The 22,329-nt window shown below is 53.3% G+C and overlaps 1 protein-coding gene across 1 annotated transcript in view; it reads right to left on the reverse strand.

Annotated features, from left to right (window-relative positions):
* The window catches only part of ST3GAL1 (ST3 beta-galactoside alpha-2,3-sialyltransferase 1), an 87,911-nt gene extending 70,721 nt beyond the window's left edge, over window positions 1-17,190 (reverse strand). The window contains exon 1 of the mRNA XM_059995222.1: window positions 16,992-17,190. The gene's annotated coding sequence lies outside the window, so the exon portion shown is untranslated. The remainder of the gene's footprint in view (window positions 1-16,991) is intronic.
* Between the last annotated feature and the right edge of the window lie 5,139 nt (window positions 17,191-22,329).

Raw genomic sequence — 22,329 nt, forward strand, 5'->3', positions numbered from 1 at the left:
GTTCCCCATGGAGCTCCCCGGCCAACAGGGAAAACAGACACGCACACAGGCCATGCACCACAAGCAGTGGGGTCAGTGGGATGAAAGCCAGCCACACACTCCACACACACACACACACACACACACACACAGACACACACACACACACACACACGGTGTTTTGGGGCACGTAGAGGGCAGAGCGGGGAAGGACTCCTGGAAGAGACAATGCTGGAATTGAGTTTTGAAGGAGAGAAGATTGAAGCAGGAAAGTAAAAGAAGGGTGTTCTTAGTGGAGGAGCAGAGCAGATGCAGACCGTATAGTCCAAGTCCTGGAGACAGGAAAGTTACTTCATTAAGCGCGAACGTTACTTAGGGTGATGAGAACATAGGATGCGTCTGTATCTAAGTCCGTATCTACAGCCACACCTATGCATCTGTAGTGTAAACGCCTGGCAGTTAGCTTTTTTGATTGTAATGTAAGTGCCTGACACTAAGCTTTCAGTTGCCGAGGCATCTAATATTTGAAAGGCACCCATCTCGAATAAACATACTGCCACAGCTACGCAACTAAATAAATGGCCAGGTGGCCCTACCCGTGAAGATCCTCTTTCTAGAAAGCCCTGGGTAGCCTAGATAACTGACCTTTTGAGTGGCCTTGCTTCTCCCTTCCCACGCTTTAATTCTCGCTCTTCTGTTTTAAATCTGCCAGTAAAGAGTGGCCCTGCAAAACACCAGGCCCCCGACCTTAGCCCCAGTAAAGGCAGAAGCCCAGGTCTGTGCACACCTCCACCTCCCTGCGTGGCCCGGGCCAACAAACCTTGGGTTTCTTTCGAAGTTCCCTGATGGTCTTTGCCGAGGTACATCTTGCAATTGTAAGAACCACGAGAACCAGAAAGCAGTGAGAAGGCCAGGGACGTGGGCGGGGTCTCCGGTGGTGGTGGCCTTGTCTGTCCTGCTATGGAATTTGGACTAGGTCCCGAGGCCATAAGGGAAATGGTCACTGCAGGCTGGAAGGGCACAACTGGATACCTTTCAGGAACAAAGGCTATTGTAAATGCCCAAATGCTTATCAACTGGACCTGATTAGAACAGAAATTAATCTTTTGAGGATGACTCAGTCTATGGGTTTGGCTCCTAAAAGGACGCAGTAAACTTCCATGCATTGGGTGGATGCCCTCTTCCTGTGACCCTAGTGTCGTCAAGGCCTCCAGGCCTGTTCGCAGCAGCTACCCCTGGGATGTCCATCCTTTCACGGAAGAGATGTCTTTGCTGTAGCTGGACACCTTTCCCTCCTACCCTCACAGCTCACCCACGTCCCACCAGTGCGGCTCAGCTCTAATGTAATAATAATAATAACACGGCTGTAACTTATCCAGCATTGGCTATGGGCCAGGCACCGTGCCCAGCTCTTAGAATCATCGTCTCATTTAATTCTCACAACCCCTCGTAGGTGGGGTACTGTGATTGTCTCCTTTCTTACAGACCAGGAATCTGAGCCACAGAGTAGCAAAATGCCTGCCCGAGAGCTGGAGAGGGACAGACGCCGGTGCCTGCCAGGAGGATCCCACTCCAGGGCCTTGAACTTGCTACAGCTTGCATGTCCCCGTGGGGTCCATCTCCCCTGGTGGGTGGGACTGGCCCCATTTATCAAGAGAACAAAGTTCAGCAGGTTAAGGACGCAGAGCTGGCCATCGCAGAGCTGTCCCGAAGCTTCTTCTTTGGACTCCAGGGCCCTGGCTTCCTCCCTTCCAGCCCGGCTGTCCACCGGGGCTGGATCTTTGAACGTCCAGGGAGGAGGGCACTCCCTGCAGCTGTCAGGAGCCTGACCTTTTCTAGAAGATGGTAATGATGTGAGGGATGCCTGCTGACAGCTGTGAAGAGCCACTCTGAAGTCCAGGGGGTCTGTGGGTCCCTGGTTCATTTCACAAATGAGGCAACAGGTGTTGGACGGGGCTGGATCTGGGGCCGGGGGCCAATCAGGGCCTCGAGAAGGTACGCGTAGGGCAACAAAGAGGGAGAAAGCACAGACAGACTGTGCAATCAGAAGCTGGACCAAAAGTAATCAACAGGAGAGCAGAAGCCATGCTTGAGTTTGTCACCACCATATTCCCAGTACCAGGAGCATGACAGGGTCTCAGTTAAAACCTATTGAATGGATGCATGAACGAAATGAGCCATTATAACCGCCATCCAGGCGAGGGTACAAAGGCTGAGAGGGCGTTCAAGCACTGCTAACACTGTTGACAGTGTTATTTCTTATGTATCCCACCTTCACACTTAATCAAAGCATTTCAGCATGCTGGTAAGAACTCTTTGTACGGATCAAACACTTATCAGCCCATTCTACAGGTGTACTATAGCCACTCTCCCATGCTGGCCCCTCCGGATGTTTCCAGAATGTTGCTAGAAAAGAGTTAAACAGCGAGGACCCTGGAGAGGCAATGCATCAAGGGCACGGAGCCCTGGAGGCAGGCTAGGTAGCTTGAAAGCCTGGCTCCTCCACTTATTAGCTGTGCATCTGTGAGTGAGGTACCTGACCACTCTGTGCCTTGGTTCCATCATCAGTAAAACAGGGAGAATGTCAGCAGCTGGCATGCAGAGTGGCTGTAGGGTTAAAGGTGTCAATATTGGGGGCTGTCAGGAGAGTGTATGAGCCCCGGTGAGCCCTGTGTAAAGTGCTCACAGCCACTCCACCAGCACTTACGCTCCTGAAGGCCAGGCGATTCCACAGAACACTGTCCCGGAAGTGGGATCACAAGGTCAGCCTGCAGAACTTTAAGGAAAACACCTTTGAAAATCGCAGCAGCGCTAAGAGAAAAAGTGTCTTTAGCCCAAGAACAAGGGTTCGGGGGACCCAGAAGGTGAGGCTGCCTTACCACCAGAACTCCAGAATTCCCACTGCCAGCCTTTCTGCCAAGCGTTCATCCAGCCTCGCAGGAAACAAACCCTCGCGCCCTCTCACCTCTCCCAGAGGAGGCCTGGGCCAGGCCAAGGAAGGGTAAGCACCAGGGGCCCTCCGTGGCTCCCCATTAATCTAGGGCTTGCATTTTAAATTCCTAAACTTGTATTCTTCTTCTTAAAGAGAACTCCCAAATTGTATTAGCTTCAGGCATCACAGAACTCGGAACTGCATCTCGACGTACCACTGATTTGTTAATCCGTCTGTTTCTCCCATTAAATTATTAACATCTTGAAGACATAGCCCTTACCTTATTCTGTCACACCTCCAGTGTCGGCACAGTGCCGGGCACCTAGGTGTGTTTGCTGAGTGAATGAATGAATGAATGAGGGGATGAGAAGGAAAACACTGGGTGAACTGAAATCTGTTAATTTCACTCATTCCACTTGGATTCCGCGAACTGAAATCTGTTAATTTCACACATTCCACTTGGATTCCCTCCTCAGAATCGCCCAGAACGGGTTAATCCTTTTTCACCTGACAGCCTCTCAGATATTCAAAGATGGCTCCTCTCTTTCAGGAAAACAACCCTCCTGTAACTAGTGCTCTTTTCTTAAAGGTTATCAGCAACAGAAATTCCACCAGGCTTTCCACTGCTGTCCATTTTCATATCTAAAGACTGCCAAGCTGTGCTCTTATCTACGCAGAATGCCTTGGCCTGCGGTCTGTCTGTGGTCCAGCTGATAACATTTATTTGGGGGGAGGAAATGCTTGAGTTCTGAGGGAGAGAGCCCACGCATGTGACTGTTCAGGCCGGAAAGGACGCACTGGAGAAGACAGGCCTGGCTCTGCAGGGGGCAGGCCACAGCCCCTGGAGGAGAGTAAATGAGTCCTCTGCCTGTGCTGTGATCGGCAGCCCCTGCTCTCCCCACCCTCACCGTCTGTTCTCTCCTATCAGCAGTGGGACGTGGTTCCATAAACATCTCCTCAGAGTGAGCTTCCTGGACCACCACACCTACACTGTGATCTCCCCCTGCTGGCCCCCCCATCCTGCTATTTTTTCCTGCTCACGGCCAATCCCTTCCCTTCCCCGCTGTTTGCTAGGATGTGAACTCCCTGGGTCTTTGTCTGCCTAGAACAGTGCCTGGCACATAAGAGATCTCAGAGATATTTGTTGACGCACAAATGACACTAGCATTTACCCACCACACATTCTGCATACGCTCTGCTGGGTGCTGGGGCTACAAACATGTTCACGTTAACGCCTCTGTGCGTAAGTCCGTTGCCCGGGGAAAACCCCACTGCAAGAGAGGAAATGCCCTCTCCCCAGTTCCGTAATCACACCCTCAACCTGATCAAGGTCTCTGCAAGCATTGGACAGCGGTCACATGCCACCCCCTACAGAAACACACACACACAACAGCCATCGCACACAGATGCACATTTCCACCACACGCAGCTCTGCACACCCTGTTGTACGTTACGTGATTCCATCAGTGATGCAGACCGTAAGCACAGCTCCCTGGGTGTGAAGGAGGTAGCCGTCCACACACGTATTTTGCCTTTCTTGCTGCTGGAGGGCCAGAGACCCCAGGTCCAGGTCTGTGGGGACAAACGCTCCCCTACCTTTTGCTGTTTTTTTTGTTCTGGGACAGGACTGTCTCCCACGGCCATCTGATCAAATGTCACCCCGCAGACAGGCACTCTCTGCAAGCTTGCCCTGTTCACTAGCTGCAACACTCTGTACCAGTTAATGAGGTTTTCAGAATCTTGCTTCCTCCTCTGAACCTGGGCCAGTGGGATTTTTTTTTTTTTTAAAGCATTGACTAATTTAATCCTCACATCCACGGTGGCATTGGTACTTTTGCTTTTAATTAATTTATTTATTTTTGCTGTGTTGGGTCTTCGTTTCTGTGCAAGGGCTTTCTCTAGTTGTGGCAAGTGGGGCCACTCTTCATCGCGGTGCGCAGGCCTCTCACTATCCCGGCCTCTCTCGTTGCGGAGCACAGGCTCCAGACGCGCAGGCTCAGTAGTTGTGGCTCACGGGCCTAGCTGCTCCGCAGCATGTGGGATCCTCCCAGACCAGGGCTCGAACCTGTGTCCCCTGCATTAGCAGGCAGATTCTCAACCACTGCGCCACCAGGGAAGCCCGCCAGTGGGATTTTGTGAGCAGTAATGGCAAGGAAAGGGTCTGGAACAGGACCCGATCCACGGTTAAATAAATGTGGTGGGTGGTGGAATTGACAGCGGGTCAGGGTGACTCTTCATCGTCACTTAGACAGATATGAATTTCAAGAACGTTCTAGCATCACTGTGTGCCTCGTCTGGCGAAATCTCCTTCTGCATGCAGGAAGAGACACCTTGATCGCTCCTCAAGACTGGAGGAAGGCAGGACGGTTAGGACCCCCCAGGCGGGCACCTTGTTTTCCTCTCTTCCTCCTTCCATCAACCACACAACTGGGGAGGTGCCCCGACTCCATCTGTGGGTTGCTCCCCAGGGTCCCCCGTCCAATGGCTCTCCCACCCTCACTGCTACTGTCAGCAGCTCCCACCCATCTTCCAGCTTGAAGACCATCTGTTCTCTGGGGCTTTCTCCCCAACCCTCTCCTGCTTGAGTTATCTCAGCTCTCAGCCGGAAAGATGGGTGGTGGTGTCCCCAGAGCACTAGTGGGGAAACTGACGTGGCTTGGACACAGAAGGCACTTGCCCCAGACCTAACAAACAGTGGCCCTGACCTCCCCCTGGTCCTTGCTGATGCCTCTGCCCCCTTGGCCTCCGGGTGAGCGGTGCCCTCGTGGCCTTCCTGTGGGCTACACTGACTTTGCCTTCAGAGGAAGGACATGCTGACAGGCTGGGCAGCCTCCCCGGGCCTCCTGATGGGCACTGTCCGTGTCTGCCACGACTGAGAAGAATCGTGATATACGCATGTGTTTGGGCTTCTAGGCAACCACGGCCTAATTAAGGAGGCTTAACTATGTACTTTGGGACAAGATTTTGTGGATGAGGGGAAAGAAGGAAGGAAGAAAAAGAAAGAAGGGAGAGTGAGAGGGAGGGAAGGAAGGAAGGCAGGGAGGGAGGGAAGAATCCTGTGCTGACCGTGAAAACCCTGGGCTGGAGGACATGCTGGCATCACACAGATTCTGTCCCTGGTGGATGTGACCCGAGTGCCACCATTAAGTGTCCTATTCATAGCCCCCGAAATAGGGTTTAGTGAAGGAGCCTCTTATCTGATTCTCAGAACAATGCGAAGGGAGGGTGGGAGGAACGTGGGTGGCGTGAGGTCAGACACTGGCAGGGCGGGGGTGGCTGGAGGGGGCCGGTCCCCACCCGGGGGGCCACTTCCATGAGCCTCAGTGTCCTCAACTGTCGAAATACTGTTAACAAGAAGGACCGAAAAGCCCTGTTTAGAAGGTTACACGAGTCCAGAATGTCCAGCATTTCCTGGGCAGAAACTCAGGAAGGATACAAGGGCAGAGGGATGGCAGAATTCACAAAAGCCAACCCTGACCTGCTGAGAGGGAGGTCAGGGAGACTGGGGGTCAGGGGGTGGTCTGGGAGGCTGAGGTGTAGACACGACAGGGGTCCCTAGAGGAGGGGGCCCGCCCAGTGGGGTCATCTAGGAGTCCCGGCACCCGGGTCCGTGCCTGCTGCCGTGTCCCCTGCTCTGGCGTGCACATGGGCACCAGAAGCTCTAGGACGACCCTGAGCTGCCCAAGTCGGGCGGAAAAGCCAGCGGTGAACGTCGGCCGTGGCAGCCTTGAACGAAGGGCTGGCTTCTCACCCTGGCTCTACCTGCTAACGGGCTGAGGAATCACACGGGTCAGGCCTCCGTCTGAGCTGTCTTAGCAGTGAAATACAAGGCAGGGAATGGCTAAAATGTCATGTCCAAAGTCTCAGGTGGACCTCGTCTACCATTAGTGTCCAGGGGCCACACCATAGCTTCTTAAGCCCAGCCAACTTTCCCAGCCTTAAATTTAGACAGCTCCGGAGACCCCCACCCTACCACCTCCTCCAGGAAGTCCTCCATGGTTGGAAGCTCTGTATGAGGAAGAGCTTTCTAATCCACAGAGGTGTCCAGAGGTCAGAGGGCCACTGTGTGGGGCAGTGATCTGGCTATCACTGGCAGCATTCAAGCAGAGGAGGGATAACCACATAGTGGAGTTGAAGTGAGGAAACTTCAGTGGGAAGCTGAGCAAGGGATTTCCTAACTCGAAAGATGATGATCATAGCATGTACTCAGCAGGCACTTTAAAGTAGGCACGCTGCAGGGCCCTGTTCTAAACACTTTCCAAGTATTTAGTACCCACCAAGATGTAGGTACTATTATTATCCATATTTTATAGATGAGGCAACGGAGGCACAGAGAGGTTATGAAACACACTGAAGGTCACACAGCAAGGAAGTGGTAGAGCCAGTACTTCTATTGAGTGAATCAGTGAATGACTCGGTCGATAAATAACTGAAGTCTAGAAGAGGAAGGCTGAACAAGGGCGCTGCTAAGGATCTTTGCAAATGCTTGGATTTTACAATTCCTTCTGATTTCACGCTCTTTAAATGTGCAACCTTTGTAACTTGCTGTCATTCAACTGACTCACACACAACTTCCTTCCAACCTCTCCTATAACGGTTACAGCTTATGTTCAGAGAAAAAGAGAAAACCCGTTTACTCCATCCCAGGGGCAGGTTCCCAACGATGCAGGGGTATTCTGATATTCCAAACTGTCCCCAGGGCCAGTACGTTTTTTTCTCCTTGTTTGGATGTTTGGTATTGTAGAGACATCAGTTTCATTTCTATAATCCTGCAGTTCACAAATGATTTTCACTTACCTCAGTCTCTTCCCTTTCATAGGTTACAGACAGAAAAACAGAAGCAGCTCTTATGTTGGAACCAATTCTTCAGACCATTCTGAAAGGTGTGTTTTTCATTTGAAATTTCCCTCAAGTGTGGTACACAGCCGCGCTACCTTCTAATCTCTCCTTTTCATTTTAATTTCCTTTTTGCCAAAAGACTGAAGTTTAAAATTTAAGGATACGCTTCAGAAACACCCAGGAATACCCCCCACTAAAACATTCTTGTTGGTGGCAACTAACATGTTTCCCAAGCAACAGTTTTTATCCATCAAACTCTCCACCAGGTAGTAGGATTAACAGCGTTTTCAAGTAACCGGAACAACAAACACTTCTCTCCACTGTGAAGATGTTATTCAAAGGCAAGTTTTCAGTGTTGCAACAGCAATGTTTACTGTTCATTTTGCTTGAAGCAGATTGCCAAGAGACACCTGTCTAGGGACCTGGGTAGGTTTCTACACCCTGATGACAAACTTTATACCAAGCCTTCCTGCTCAGTCCTTCCTCAATCCCCAGGCACCGTGGGGCTCTCTGAATTCAACTTATGTGGACAAGTCAAAGGATGAGTGCTTGCAATCAGCAACGCAGGGATCCTGTGGAGATCTGAGAATCCAGCCAGACTATCGAGGGCTAAATAAAGCCATCCAACCAGCCCCAAATGGGTGAATCGGGGAAAAGGCCTGGAGCCCCAGGCCTCGGCAAAGAGCACGTGGAGAAAAATTAGAACCTCCTTCCAAAAAGGATGTCACAGAACCTGGGTCCATATGTCATGCCTGTCGGGTGGGATGGCGCACGTCTTGGGCTACGGTTGGGAACAGATACCTGGTATGATGTGTTTCATAGCTGCACCTCCCGGGGCAGCTGCCCCCCTTCCTGGTTCCCCTGATCTAGAGACACAGGACGATCCTGGGAATCGCACAGCATATGCTGCCTGAGATCTTGGGCTTCGGGCAGATACGGAACCATCATGAATTCTGGCTCTGCCACTTTCTAGCTATGTGACCTTGGGCAAGTGGCTTCACTTCTGTGAGCCTGTTTCCACATCAGTAAAATAGGTTAGGAAAAAAGTACAAAACAGTGATTTACAGGGCTGTTATAAAGACTAGGGATCTAGTATTCAAGAAATATCAGCTCTAACTGAGGAGGGAATGTGTACATCTCAGCTCAGTGGAGGTAGAAGTGCTGATGGCAGGCCCTGAGCACAGGGGAACCCAGAGACCCCCTATCGCTAGGCTCCAAGGTTGAACTCTCGGGGTTTTCTAGAAAATCCAACAAGTGAAACTGTAGTCTTTGAAATCCTTCTCAAGGACAGAACACACACAGTAACCTCTCTGCTGACAGTTCATCACTTTACCCCCAGAAATGTACAGGCAAGCTTCCCTGTCCCAAGACTGCCTGCAGCTTTCTCCTCTCCTCTTTGCTTTCTCCTAAACTCTATTCGTGCAGTTGTTCTATGACTTTTAACTCCATGTACTAGCTGACTCCCTCCCCTGGAAGAAAATCATTGACAGGCAAAATAATTAAATAGCAGGGAAATTATCTAGCAAAGTGTCTGAGTTATTGGCTGACAGCTCCCTTCTGGAGGTTCCACTGTTATGTGCCTACCTGAGTCTCACCAGCAGAACCCCACCTTGATGCTCTAAGCCTCCCCTGGGGCGGCGCTCTCTGGCTTCCTAATAATGCTAAAAGCTAGTTCTCGGCCAAGTCTGTTTCTGGTCAGGTTCATCCACACTTACTTTGCATGAACTGTAACTGGCACCTGTGGTTGTTATGTGCTGCTGTGTTGTGTTATGTTGTGCTGTGTTGTATTGCATTGTTACGATGATAAAGTTTTGGTTCCCTAAGTTGACTCTAGGATCCAGTGGAGATGCTGAGACTTAGTTTATGGGATTTTTTTGCCCCTGTTCTCAGACTCGGCCAAGTGGATGGAGGGAGAAGGGGGCGAGGTAGAGACAGCAAGACCCCGAGGGGCCGGGATGCAGGGAGGCGGCCCCACCATGGCCAGAGGCCGTATCTTAAGCCCATGTGGACCTGCTCACCTGACTGACCTTCAACTTCCTCACCTGTACAGTTCAAGGTGGGAAGGGTGGGTGGTGGGAGCTCCAAAGGGTGAGCGGAGGAAGGTGTGTGATGGGGCTTCAAGGCAGCTGGAAATATGGGCTTATTCCTTCCCCAGGAGTCACCTACTTCCCAGGAGGGTAATTCCAGGCACACGGAAGATCCGGGTGTGGGCAAGACCATGTGACCTTGGGTACGTCTGCAAAATGCGGAGGGCCCTGATCCCAGTGGAGCACACAGAAGAGACGAACGGAGGTCCAAACAGGGTCAGATGCCAACGGCTGTGAGTGCGGGGGTGACCCGTCTTCATCCCGTCATGTCCTTGAGAAGCTCCAACAAGGAGGCCCGTGGCCTCTGGCTGCTGGGAGGGCTCGTCTCTCGGTGACACAGGGATTGTGGGGGCAGGCAGGACAGAGCCGGGTGGCAGAGTGCATCCTCCTGTCCCCTCCCCGCCAGGGGGAAGGGGGAGGCTCTTCCACAAGCTTCGATCAGCTCCTACTGCCGTGCTCTCCTGGTTCCTCTCCCCCATCCCTCCCTCTGCCTCCTCTGGGGGGGATGGGAATGGTGGCGCGTGGTCACTGGGCCCAGGTACTGCTACACCCCTTACTGATTTCCCTAAATACTGCTCCCAGCTCTGTGAAACACTCTTTACTAGAACTCTCCACTCAGTGTGAGTGCACATCCTTTCTACTGGACACAAAACAATCTGAAGTTTAGAAGACTTGCCACTGCGCTGGGCACACACTGAACATTTAATAAGAAGTAGATGTTACTCCATTTATAATCAAGAAGGCCTGTTCATCGGCCTCATCCTGTCTTGGGGGATTTATATCACCCTCTACTACTTGAGGAAATGGAGATTCAGAGCTTAAGTGTGTGGATGAAAAATGCTGCTGCCGTATCAGCAAATAAAGGATGCTGCAGCCGTCAAGACACTCCAGTCACCCCTGAGGGAGCTCAGGATGGCAACAAACCCTCAGACCCTGCAGCCACCCCTAAAGGTACATCCTGAGGGGACTCAGGAGGGGAAAGGACAGGATACTTGCCCTAGAGAGCTGAGATGCACATCAAAGGAATGATTTCAATGAGCCCAGACACACATCTTCCCATACACAGAAAAGTGCCAAATTCATTCACTTGAGATGTCTGGTTTTCTCTCATTAGTGGTAATCTTTTGATGTTCGAACTACCTGGTCTTTGTGGCAAAAACCCCCCTACATCCTGGTTCCTCCCTGACCTACTTGGGGCAGTCCCTCAGAGCGATCTGAGAAGCTGTCTCCCCGGCTTGAATTCCTCAGAAAGTCCACCAAAAAAACCCATAATTATCAACCTCGACTTCTAGGTTGTGCCTTTTTTTCCATCGACAAATGATGTCCCCAAGGTCATGGGCGGCAGCAAGTAGAATAGGGTCGGTACTCGGGTGGGGCGCTTCTGAACCCTGGGCCAGCGGTGCCCCTAACGGGAGGAAATATCCTGACACCAGGGCCGTCCCTCTAACGCTTGTCCCTGGGTTGACACTACAGAGTCCACTCCAGGTGCCTTCAACTTTGACACGTGCCACACGGCCTGCTGACCAGCCAGGCCACCTGAGCCAGGACAGGCTCCGGGCGCAGAGCATCCCTCTCCCCCAACCCAGGTGCCACCGCTCCCGGGAACCCTCCAGGTCATGCCCAAGGGAAAAAGAAAACTTTAAACGCTTAGGCAACCTGCAGGAATGAGAAAAGAATGCTACTACCCCAACCCAGCTATTCTGCCTCGCTGCTTCCAGGGTGGGTTTTTTACCCACCACTGAACATTAAAGCCAGCCTCGGGTTTCAAGTGTTCTTCCATGAGCTTCCCAAAACGTTCCACCTCCAGTCACCTCTTCTATTCCCACGTGCTCTGTCCCGAGGCAGTATCTCCAGCCAGCAGCACTTCCTCTTAGAACCCTCTGGAACCAGACTGTTATTAACTGGGTCCCGGGGGCCTCTGGGAGCCCAGCCCCACAGGCAATATCCTCTCACGCATGACCTTGCTTCATCCTCATAGTGGCCCACTTCCTGGGGGGATAATCGTCCACCTGCAACTCAGATTTGGCCAACGGAGGTGCAGGGCTTGCCCGAGCTCACCCAGCTCGACCTGGGCGGCGTGATCCTGAAAACCTGGGCGCTTTCCGCCCCCACGCTGCCGCTGTGCCATTTCACTGCACTCTCCCAAATCAGCTCCTCCAACCGAGCATTAGAGAGAAAGCATCGAATTGTATTTTTTAAGCCAACGCAGCCACTGGCATTCTTACACACCATCCCTCTGAAGCCCAGAGCCCTTGGAGGACTGCAGGGTCCAGGGACCTGCACCCTGGCTGAGTAGCAAGGATGAATCCCACAGAAGCAAACCGGAGATCAGCACGGGAACCGGGGGCCAAAGCACCGAACCCCTAAAATCCCCAGTTCCCTCCCCTCTGCTGAACCATGCATAAAAGACCTCTTGTTATTGTCATTTTACTTTATTTTTCTTGCGCACACAGGGCACACGCCACTTTGACTCGATACCAGTTCTATGCATTCAAGAAAACACTCTTGCTCTCCTGCAGTCTGACTTGTGCCTGGAAGAATTCCCCAAGGTACCCGTGGGTTGTCTCCTCAATGAATCTTTCCATGGGTCCCCCAGGTAGAGGAATCCCTTTTCTTCTCTGTCGAAACCCTGCCTCGGCCAGTACGTATTTCTGCTCTAGTGCAAACCCCCACTGTAGAGTAACTCTTCATGTCCCCATGCACCTCCCCACGACACCGTGACCTCTGGCGGGGTGGGGATGGAGGGAACAAGGACTGACCACATGTCCCTCCATCTCTATAGTTCTAGCACCTTGCATGGTGCCTGGGAGACAATAAGTTCCTAATAAATGTTGGTTCAACCGAAACAATCCAACCAGGTGGAACCAGAAGGTTGATGATGCCGACTCCCACGTACCTCCCCACCAACCAGTCAGAAGAATGGCCACCAGCTGATCACGCCCTCTCTGAACCATTACCATAAAACTTCTCACTACCCCCTCCAGGTTGGGACACATAGTTCTGAGGGCATTAGCCCGCTGTGGCCCCCTTTGCCTGGCAAAGCAATAAAGCTATTCTTTTCTACTTCACCCAAAACTCTGTCTCCGAGAGTTAATTCAGTGTCAGGGTACAGAGGCCGGATTTAGCTTCATCTCCAAGGATTTATTTGTCTCCCACAATGAAAAAGAGACATAAGTGTATGGAAATGAGTGGGCTTGGGGAAGGGGGAGCCCAGACAGCTAATCTATTTAAAGTTTGAGACCAGCCAGCAGTCTAGATCAGCTCTGTCACTGCAGGTCCCCGTGACCTCTCCACGGGGCCTCAGTATTTTTGCATAAAATGAAAGAGTTAGTTGAACAAAATGATTTCTAAGAACATCTCAGCTCTTACCGTGGGAACCACCTAGGTCCTGGAGAGGTCCCTGTGGTCCCTATTTGCAACATGCATCATTGGAGAGTCCTTACAGATGTCACCCCAGAGCCGGAAGCTTCTGGGCCTTGTCTCCATACCCAATGCTGCGAATCGCTGGAGAATAACTTTGCCAAGTGAGGGTGGGCTTCTCAAGGCTCCAGGAGTGAAAGGGGGTACACAGTTGGCATGGGGTGGGCTAGGTTGTCTGTGATGCCAGGGATGCCTGGAGCATTCTGAGGATGGAGCTGGAGGCAAAAGCACATGGGAGGGGGGCACTGTTTTCGCAAAGAAAGGCCCTAATGCCCCCGAGGTAATGTCAGCAGAGCTCCACACCGCTCATTGCCCAGAGTGACACAGACCCAGAGCCTGAAACAGTCTGGGTTTTAAGTGGTCACATAATTGAGTGCTGGCCCTGGGGCTAGAACGCAGGGTCTTGCTGGGGCCCAAGGCTGGGTTCCAAGGACCAAACTGAGCAGAAGAGAGCGCCCAGATCCTCCGCTCTGCAAGGGGGTTGGCAGTGCTGGAGGTTCCACAGGGTTCCATAACTGACCAAAGTGTATGGAAGCCTTATTCTAGAGTAATTCTTTGTGACCAGGCCAGCTCTTCCTCCGGCCCGCGGTGTGTGTGTTCAGATGCATACGGAGAACTCACTGGGAAGCCGTGTATGGACAAGATAGCTGGTCGATTTTATTTTTTGCTTTCTTGGCTGCTTTTTGTGGTATGGGAGGGGACCTAGGAGAGGGTTAAGGTTTCGATTCTGCAAGGCAAAAGCCCTGTCCAAATATAATGCCTTTGAGTCAACAACGGATTCAGACAGAGTTAACTGACCAGAAGATTAAGGGGCCCCTTGCTACGGGGCTGCAGACAGCTTGTCTCCAGGTGAGGTTCCCAGGGCTGGTGGTGGAGAGAGGAGAGGGACACCCACCTGGCGCAGAGTCCCACGCACCCGCGAGGCCCCAGGACCTCCGAGGAACGCTCGCCACTCGGCCCACCGGTGGATCCAGCCCACCAAAGCTGGGGCACCAGAAGGCTCTGACGACCGGTACTAGGCAGGTCCCCGACTTCAGGACTTCAGGTGCTGGTGAGCCCAGCCGGGGCGTGCCCGGCCTGTACCGCCAAAGTGGAAGCAGTCCTAAGGTCAGCAGGCGGCTGCTTAAGAGCCAGCTTCCGGCTGCTGATAGAGCTTGCAGGAACGTAATCTTCAGCCCTTAGAGAAATTCCTCCGCCATCACTTCTGGCAACACTTCCTGGTTTTTTTTTTCTCTAAACCCAGTGCTCCAGGGGGCTGCTAACCCCCCCGCCAGCGGAGGGAAGTGAAGGTAAGACTCTGCTGGGGCCCAGGCCCTGGCCTTGCCCCAGCGCAGACCTGGACAGCAAATGCAGGCCTAGCACAACACAGGGGCAGCATATTCCCACGCCTGTGGGATAGTTCAAAGGTCGGGAAAGGACCCCCTACTTATTCGGTCACGTATTCAGCAAAATAAATTTTTCTTATGATGAAATTCCTTTCCCCCAAACTTGAAATCGAGGCATGTGAATATATACATACACATATGTAGTATGTGAACATACGTATATATATCTACTTATACACACACACTCAATTACACGTAATGTTTATCTTGCATAACGTATTTGTAAGGTAAGAGCAATGACCCCGTTTTACCCCCACTCCGCACCCAGATCGGGGCATGTTATGGTGAACTCTCGGGTCGGTCTTTTCAGCTAACCGCAGGATTTCAGAAAAAGGCCGGGCCATGGCGTTTGGGGGTAGGAACCGGAGGTGCAGGGCGCGACCCAAGGCACCCTTGCCTCCGCGCCCCTTCCGGCCTCGGAACCAAGATGCAATCTCTAGAGTAGTCGGCAGGGGGCAGTGCACCTTGCCTTTTCCGAACGTCGGGAACGCTCTCCCGCAGCTCCCGGGAAAGAAAACCTGGCGGCTTCGCCCCAGCGTCTAAGAAGAGCGCATCTCTGAGCCCAGCACGTAGTGGGTGCGCAAGGTACGTCTAGAAGCCAAAAGCGCTGGGCTGGGTAGATAGATGCGAAATGAATAGTAAACGTGGGGAGAAAGAGGGAAGGGACGTCCCGGCCTCTGCCAGCGCCTTCCCTCGAAGAGGCCTTTTCAGACAGCCTTCATACGTACCTACTGTGTGCCAGGCGCGACGGCTGTACAACCTCGTTCCCCGCCGACCTCATTTTCCCCGCTGGCGAGTACCGCCCCCCGCCACCTCAACACACACACACACACACACACACACACACACACGCACACGCACACGCACACACGCGCTCACAGGCACACAGCCGCAGAGCGGGAGCGGGTGCTCGCTGTCTCCCTGGGGAACCATCTCTGCACAAATCCGCGTGGCGTGGGACCTGGGAGGGGGATGAGCCGGAAGAGGCGAGAGGTCCCCGGACGTGGGCACGTGAAAGCCCGGCGGATGCCTGATGCGGCGACGACGCAGTGAGGAGGTCACTGCCCTCAGGGTCAAGGCTGTCTCCCTCTGTGGGACACGCAGAACCCGCCCAGCCCCCAACCACTCGCAGACTTCTGAGCGGGCACGTGTCCGCTCGCCCAGCGACCCCACCAAGCCCCGAGCGTGAAGGTGCGGTTTGGGACCCTCGCGTAGGAGGGAGGAGAGACTCAGGTCTCCGGCGGAAGAGCAGAGCCCAGATAATCCCAACACCCTTCCCAGGAGACCAGGCCTCGGGATACAGCGAAGGCGCCCAGCTGGGGAGCAGCCTCAATCCCCACGTCAAGTTCAGCCGCGCTTCCTCCCGCAAGGTCAAGTTCAAACACACTCTCGCTTAGTGAAAGGAGGAGCTAGAAATTGCGCCCCTGTCCCGATTCCGAATCAGGTTGTACCCCCATCAGGGCGCTATGCCCCGGTGGCACCGCTCACCGCTCCTGCGCTCTCCCAAGGAGCGGCCCCTACGCCGCGCGGGTCACACACCCGAGACGCAGACAAGTTGCTAACTTTTGTCAGATTATTTCGCGGCAGCTGCGGCGCCTACCGGGACTGGGGCGGACCCAGTTTCAAGTCGCCACGGGCACCACCCCCGCCACGCTCCCCTTCGCCCACCCTGTCCACCACGCCACGTCCAGCCGTCCTGTCCCGGGTGCCAACCTCTCCACCGTATCCGGAGCAATGCGGGCCTGCGGTGTCCCCGGGGGCGATGGCCACCTCCTCGATCTGCGCCTGCTCGCAGCGGATTTGGAAGCACCATCCGGATACCATCCCTCGGCCGCCCGACCGGATCACTGGGCGGCCTCCGCGCGCCCCAGCACCCCTGGTTCCGCTCTAAAGCGCCGGAGGGCGACCCCGTTGGCCACTCCGCCTTTCGGCGGCCCCCACCGGGGAGATGCCAGCCCGGCGCCGAGTGCAATGTCACTGGGGCCACCCCGGGGACAGCTGCCCCAGACCCGGTGTAGGCTCCCCGTTGAGCACCCAACAGCTGCTTTTGAAACGGCTGTAAACCCCTGAGCCCGACCCTCTTCTGCGACCTCCTTCCTCTCCCAAAGACCCCGGCGACACCGCTGCTAAGGAAGGGGTCTTCCTACATTTGCCTTCCTCCCTCCCGGCACCTGAGGTCTTCAACCCACTTCCACCCTCCTGTCACACCCTCCTGGATCCTTCCCCACCACTTCTGTCCCCGGGTGCGGACAATCGCCCCTCCACTCGGAGAACACAAGCGAAACTGCCGGACCCCAACTCCGGTGGATGCAGCCCCCCGCGCACCCCCGGCTCCGCGCGCTCACTCACCGCGGCCGGAGACACGCGAAAGTTTCCTGGGCTTCGGGGGATGAGGGGATTCGGAGGAGAATCAAAAGGGGGTGTCCCGAACACTCGCCCCGTTCCCAGCTCACATCGCCCCTTTCTCCTCTCTCTCCTCCTCTTCCTCTTCGTTCTCCTTCCTCTGGTCTTTGTCTTTGCAAAGTGTCGAAACTGTCTGGCATAGTGGAGCTCCGCCGGCGGAGGCTGGAGCCGGGGAAGCGGGGAGGCGGGGTGAGGATGGGAGCGGTCTCGGGAACACCTTCCCCCGGGTGTAACGGAAGGGGGAGGCGGGCGGGCCGGGAAGGGGCCGGCCGCGGCCAGGAGCCGGGGCGCGCGCCGGAGCCGGGCGGGCGCCTCTCCTGCGCGCGGCCCTCCCCTTCCTCCGCCCAGCGCCCGCCCCTCGCCGCCCGGCGCTCTCCTCGCGTCACTCCCTCCACCCGGACGCGGTCGGGTTTCCACACGCTCTGGGCTGCCTGCGAGCCGAATATAGAGCTCCGAGCCACGTGGACTGCTGTCGGCTTGGGCGCGGGGACCGGATCGCCGCCCCGAGAGGGGCTCTGCGGGGACGTCTCGGCGACACTTCGCGCCGGGGCCGCCGCCTTCAGGGTGGGAAGGCTGGGGAAGAGAGGCCAAGGGGGCCGGGGTATCAGCCCCGCGGAGGAGGTGACGGCGCCCTGCGAGAGGACGGGCTCTGAAGAGCCCGAGTCGGGTGCATGGTAGCGAGAAGGGGCCGATCCCCCCTGCTGGCGGCTGGGCAAAGCCACCCCCTTCCTCTAAGGGCGCGGGACTCGCGGTGGGATTTAGGGAGAGGGAGGGGAGGAGTGAGGCTAGGGAGCCGGTGAGGCTCGGGCGGGGGCCCAGATAAGAGCCGCGGAGGCGCCACCGCGGCCCGGCCCCCGCCCTGGCCCTCCTGCCCGCCGCTGTTTTTTTCCTCCCAGATGCGGAGGCTGCAGCGTGATCCAGAGCAGGTCAAGCTCTGGGCAGCCGGACCCCAGGCAGGAGCCAACCCCAAAGGGTTCCTGGGGCTGGGGCTTCGAGGACCGGGCCCCCTTTCAGGGTCAGGTTTGCGCGGTTTTTGCCCTTCCTTCTTTACAGGGAAGTGTGCGCGCTGGAGGCGTCTTGCTCAATGGCAGAATGCCAGTCCCAAGGCTACGTACGTGCAGGACACAGGATTTAAGAGGCGTTACCAAAAAATCTGGTTTTACAGTTCTTATCCCCTTATTGGGGTTTGTCCTCTTTCACAGTTTTCCTGAGGAATGCTAAGAGGAAAAAGGCATAGCTTGGCCTCGGGGTCAGTTAATTCTTTCAGCTTCCCTTGCCCCAGTCGGAGAGGTCAGCCTTCTGCAGTGGAGTCAGAGAGCTCGTTAGCTCTTCATCAGAGGAATGTGTAGTGTGTGCTTCAGACCAGGACCAGCTGGACCCGACTTCTTGGTTCAAACCTGCCACTCCCTGGATGTGTGAAATCGTTGGGGGAAACACTGACTGAAAGCACCAGCCCTGGCCAGGCAAAGACAGTAACAGTTTGCATGAGTTATTCTATCACAGGAGGTCCTGGTAAGGATCACAGAACTAACAAGCCACCAACAACCGGAATCCGGGAAAGGTCTAAAGGAGATGCCAGTCCACATGGCCTACCAACCTCCCAGAATCCTCCTCGCTGGAATCCATCTTGGCTGAGCGATGCCCACGCCACCAGAAAGGACCCTGAATCAGAATGATTGGCCAGAGGCAATCCGGAAGCTAACCCGATCACCATAAAACCTGAGACTGCGAGCCATGTAGCAGAGCCGTCCTCCTGAGTTCCCTCACCCTCCTGCTCTCCACCCGGGTTCCCCTTCCCAATAAAGTCTCTTGCTTCGTCAGCACGTGTGTCTCCTCGGACAGTTCATTTCCGGGTGTTAGACTAAGAGCCTACTCTCGGGCCCTGCGAGGGGTCCCCCTTCCTGCAACAAAATTAGGCTAGTTTCAGAATCCCTAAGCCTACTAACTCTGTGCCTCAGTTTCTTCATTTGTGTAAATGGGCTTAATACTGTCCATCTCACAAGGTTGCTGTGATGATTAAGTGAATTCATGTATGTCCAACATTAAAACCTCTACTTAGCATATAGTAAATGCTCAATAAAAGTGTGTTGTGTGAATGGTGGATTTCTCCGGCACCAGGTTCCCTGCCCACAGCTGGGGGAGGCCTGCCCTAGAGAATGGGGTGGTGGTATGCAGAAGACTTCTGGGAGTTGAAGGAGAAAAAGAGATATTCAGAGCAGAAGAGTTAACGATTAAAAGGGGCAGGGGAGAGAGTGAGAAAATTCCCTACTAGAAGGGGAAGGAAAAGAGAATAGGGCCGGGGCGGGGGGGGGGGGGGGGGGGGGGAGCCGAAACAAAAAGCATGCGGATCTGCAAGAGTTCTTCAAGGAGCAGGAACCCTGCCAAGCTGCACCCGGGCCCTGCTGCCTGGCTAAGTTTCCTGCCCTCTGGGAGTTTGCGAGAAAAGTTTTGGGTATTTCGTGACCTGAGACCTCTTGCCTGAACGTATTGGTTTTTGTTTCAGTTCTAGAGGGGGGTGGAGGTGAACCTTCTGGCCTGCCTGGAAGCATCGTGTGGGCTTTGCTCTTTCTGAGATGTGAGTCAGGGCGTCCACCGCACTTGGCATTCCCCAAAATGCTTTAGTGTTTGGGACGAGGGGAGCAGAGAGGGTTCCCAGGAACATCAACTTCTGTTCTCTGCAGCGGCAGCGTCTTCCAGCCGTGGGAACCTTCTGACATGGACCTCTCAGACTCAGCACCTGGGGGCCTGGCTCGGAACATCAACCGGGTCCAAGTATCCAAATGTAAAAGTGGTCCTCTTGCTGTCTTCACGGGGACAACTGCCTCCGGCGCCCTGTGGATTTTCCTGATTGTATAATCGGCGGCGTTTGCCTTCTGATCTGATCTGATTCAGCTTGCTGTGGGGAGGGAATGCGTCGGGTTTGCTCCCGGCTGACTGCAGCGCCCATCTCATACCAGTTACATGCTAGATGCTCAATAAAGACTTCCTGGATGAATTAGTAAAGAAATGTTGTTTATGGCAAGGATCAAATAGGATAATGTACAGAAAAGCGCTTTGCAAAATAGAAAATGCTTCCGTCGTTAAGACTATCCTATTATATCCTAGCAGAAGGGAGGTCAGATGGGGCAAGTGAGCGGCCCCAGACCATCCAGCTCTTTTGCTTTGCAGCCCAGAATCAGAGTCAGCTCTCGGTTTCCCCCCTGCGTTCTTGGCAGTTCCCCTAGATGACTGTACAGTGAGATGGAAATTTCTTATTAAGCAACTCTGGTGAAACATGCATAAATCATCAGCTTATCCATCTAAAAAGATGTACATCAGACACATCTTTTCCCAGTCTCTGGTGGGTTAACCTGGGAGGCTTTTTCTAGCCCCACTTCCTTTATTTTTACAATGTACTTCTTACCAGGTAGCACAGAAGGCCTCTTTCCTAGAGTTATGACATGTTATGAAAGCACTTCTGATACCTTCGCCAGTTTCCAGGAGCCCGGATCTGGGGCTATGTGTCAGGATTGTGTGTCTGTGAACATTCCTGCTTCTCACCCGCACTGTGTCTCCCAACATGGCCAGCCAGTAACAGTCATGACTGGAGTGTCTGCACAGTGAGTTCCCTGGGAGCTCTGACGTTGATTTAATGCTCACCATCACCCCACCCAGCCCCACAATGTCTTCAGAGCAACAGCAAAGCTCTTAGTAATGATGGTTAAAGAAATTGATTTCATCCTTTCCCCATCCCCTTTCTTGGTTCATCAGAGTGGAACAATCCTAATGGGTTCTGATGCCATCTGGGTGATGGTGCAGAAAAGGAAAGAGCTGCCTTGCTTGTCAAAGATGAGTTCAGAGCTGCTGGGTACTTGGTGTTTGGTTTTGGGCAGTGTTTTACTTTGGGTTCTTGAGGCTGTGAGGACCTGGCCCAACTTTCCTTAAAAAAAAGATTAAAAAAAAAGTGATGTAGGGATATACAGACTGACTAAAAGTGGGGACCCAGAAGGAGAATGACAGCCTGTCTCTGTGGCCCTCTCTGTCTTTCTCTTTCTCTCCCTTCCTTGTCTCTCTGCTCTCTCCTCGCCTATAGGCATTCCCTGTTAAGTCCTGGGGTCGCCCTAAAAGTTTTCTGTATGCTTGTAGCCCCAGCCCCTCTACATCGTGGCAACTGTTCATCCGCTCCAAGTTTTAGTTTTTCCAGGAGAGGAATCTGATTAACAGATCTCATTCCGTTATAGGTCAACAATCCAACTGGGCACAGGCTGCTCAGGCAGCATGTACCCACGTCAATAATAAATACGTGGATGGAGACCTTTACAGGAGATTTTGCATTACAGGGGACGTAGGACCCATGATTCTTCAGTCCCCTTCCAACCTGGAAAATCTCTAGGCATTTGAGTCAGCAGTAGTAAACAGAGCCATACACTACACTGTTCACATATATTAGCTCCAACAGCTAAGGCAGCTCATTACTCTTGTCCAATCATGACTCCCCTAATCTCTTTGCCAGAAATTGGCTCAGGAATAAGTAGATTTAATCCCTGTTTGGATCAACAAGATAGAAATATACTTGGGTCTTCTAGGAAAGAAGTTCTTAAAAGTATGCCTTGGGAAGCTACTCTTTATTTCCAGCTGGATATGAACAAGGAAGTATTTTTATTTCAGTTTCTCTGGAAGATATCTTATGCCTCTGCGGGAAGCCAAATTGAAGCTAAGTATATCCAGAGCCCAGATCACACTGTACCTGAAGCCTACATTCTAGTCTTTCTTTTGTATGAGTCAATACAGTTATTTTGTTTAAGCCACTTTAGGTCATGGTTCTGTTACTTGTAGCCAGACACTTGATAACCTATATAACACTACAGCCAGAGTGATTTTCCTGACTTCAAGAAAGTCATTCCCCCAAGTCACTTCCAAGCTTTCAACCCTTAAAACTTCAATGGCTCCCATTGCCTTGGGAAGTAAATCCAAACTTCCGAGCCTAACAATTAAGGTCTTCCTTGATATGGTCCCAATGTATGTTTCTCACTTGTTTCCTTCCACTCTTCCTCTTCCCTATATAGCAAACATGACTCAGCTCAGAAGCTCTGGTTAAATGAACACGTTTCTGTGTCCTTGAAATCAACATAGATCTCCCTGTTGCTGGGCTGGTAAAGATTTCCCTAATATCCATCACAGGACTCTTCAACCCCTGAGGTATGCAAAGGTCCAGAGTTCTAACACAGGGCCTGGTACGAGGGAACTCTGCTTCTTAGCAGCATTCACTATATCAGCACAGCCTCCTGCCCAACCCATAAAGGAC

Source organism: Delphinus delphis, chromosome 17 (genome assembly GCF_949987515.2).
Source record: "Delphinus delphis chromosome 17, mDelDel1.2, whole genome shotgun sequence".
Taxonomy (NCBI): domain Eukaryota; kingdom Metazoa; phylum Chordata; class Mammalia; order Artiodactyla; family Delphinidae; genus Delphinus; species Delphinus delphis.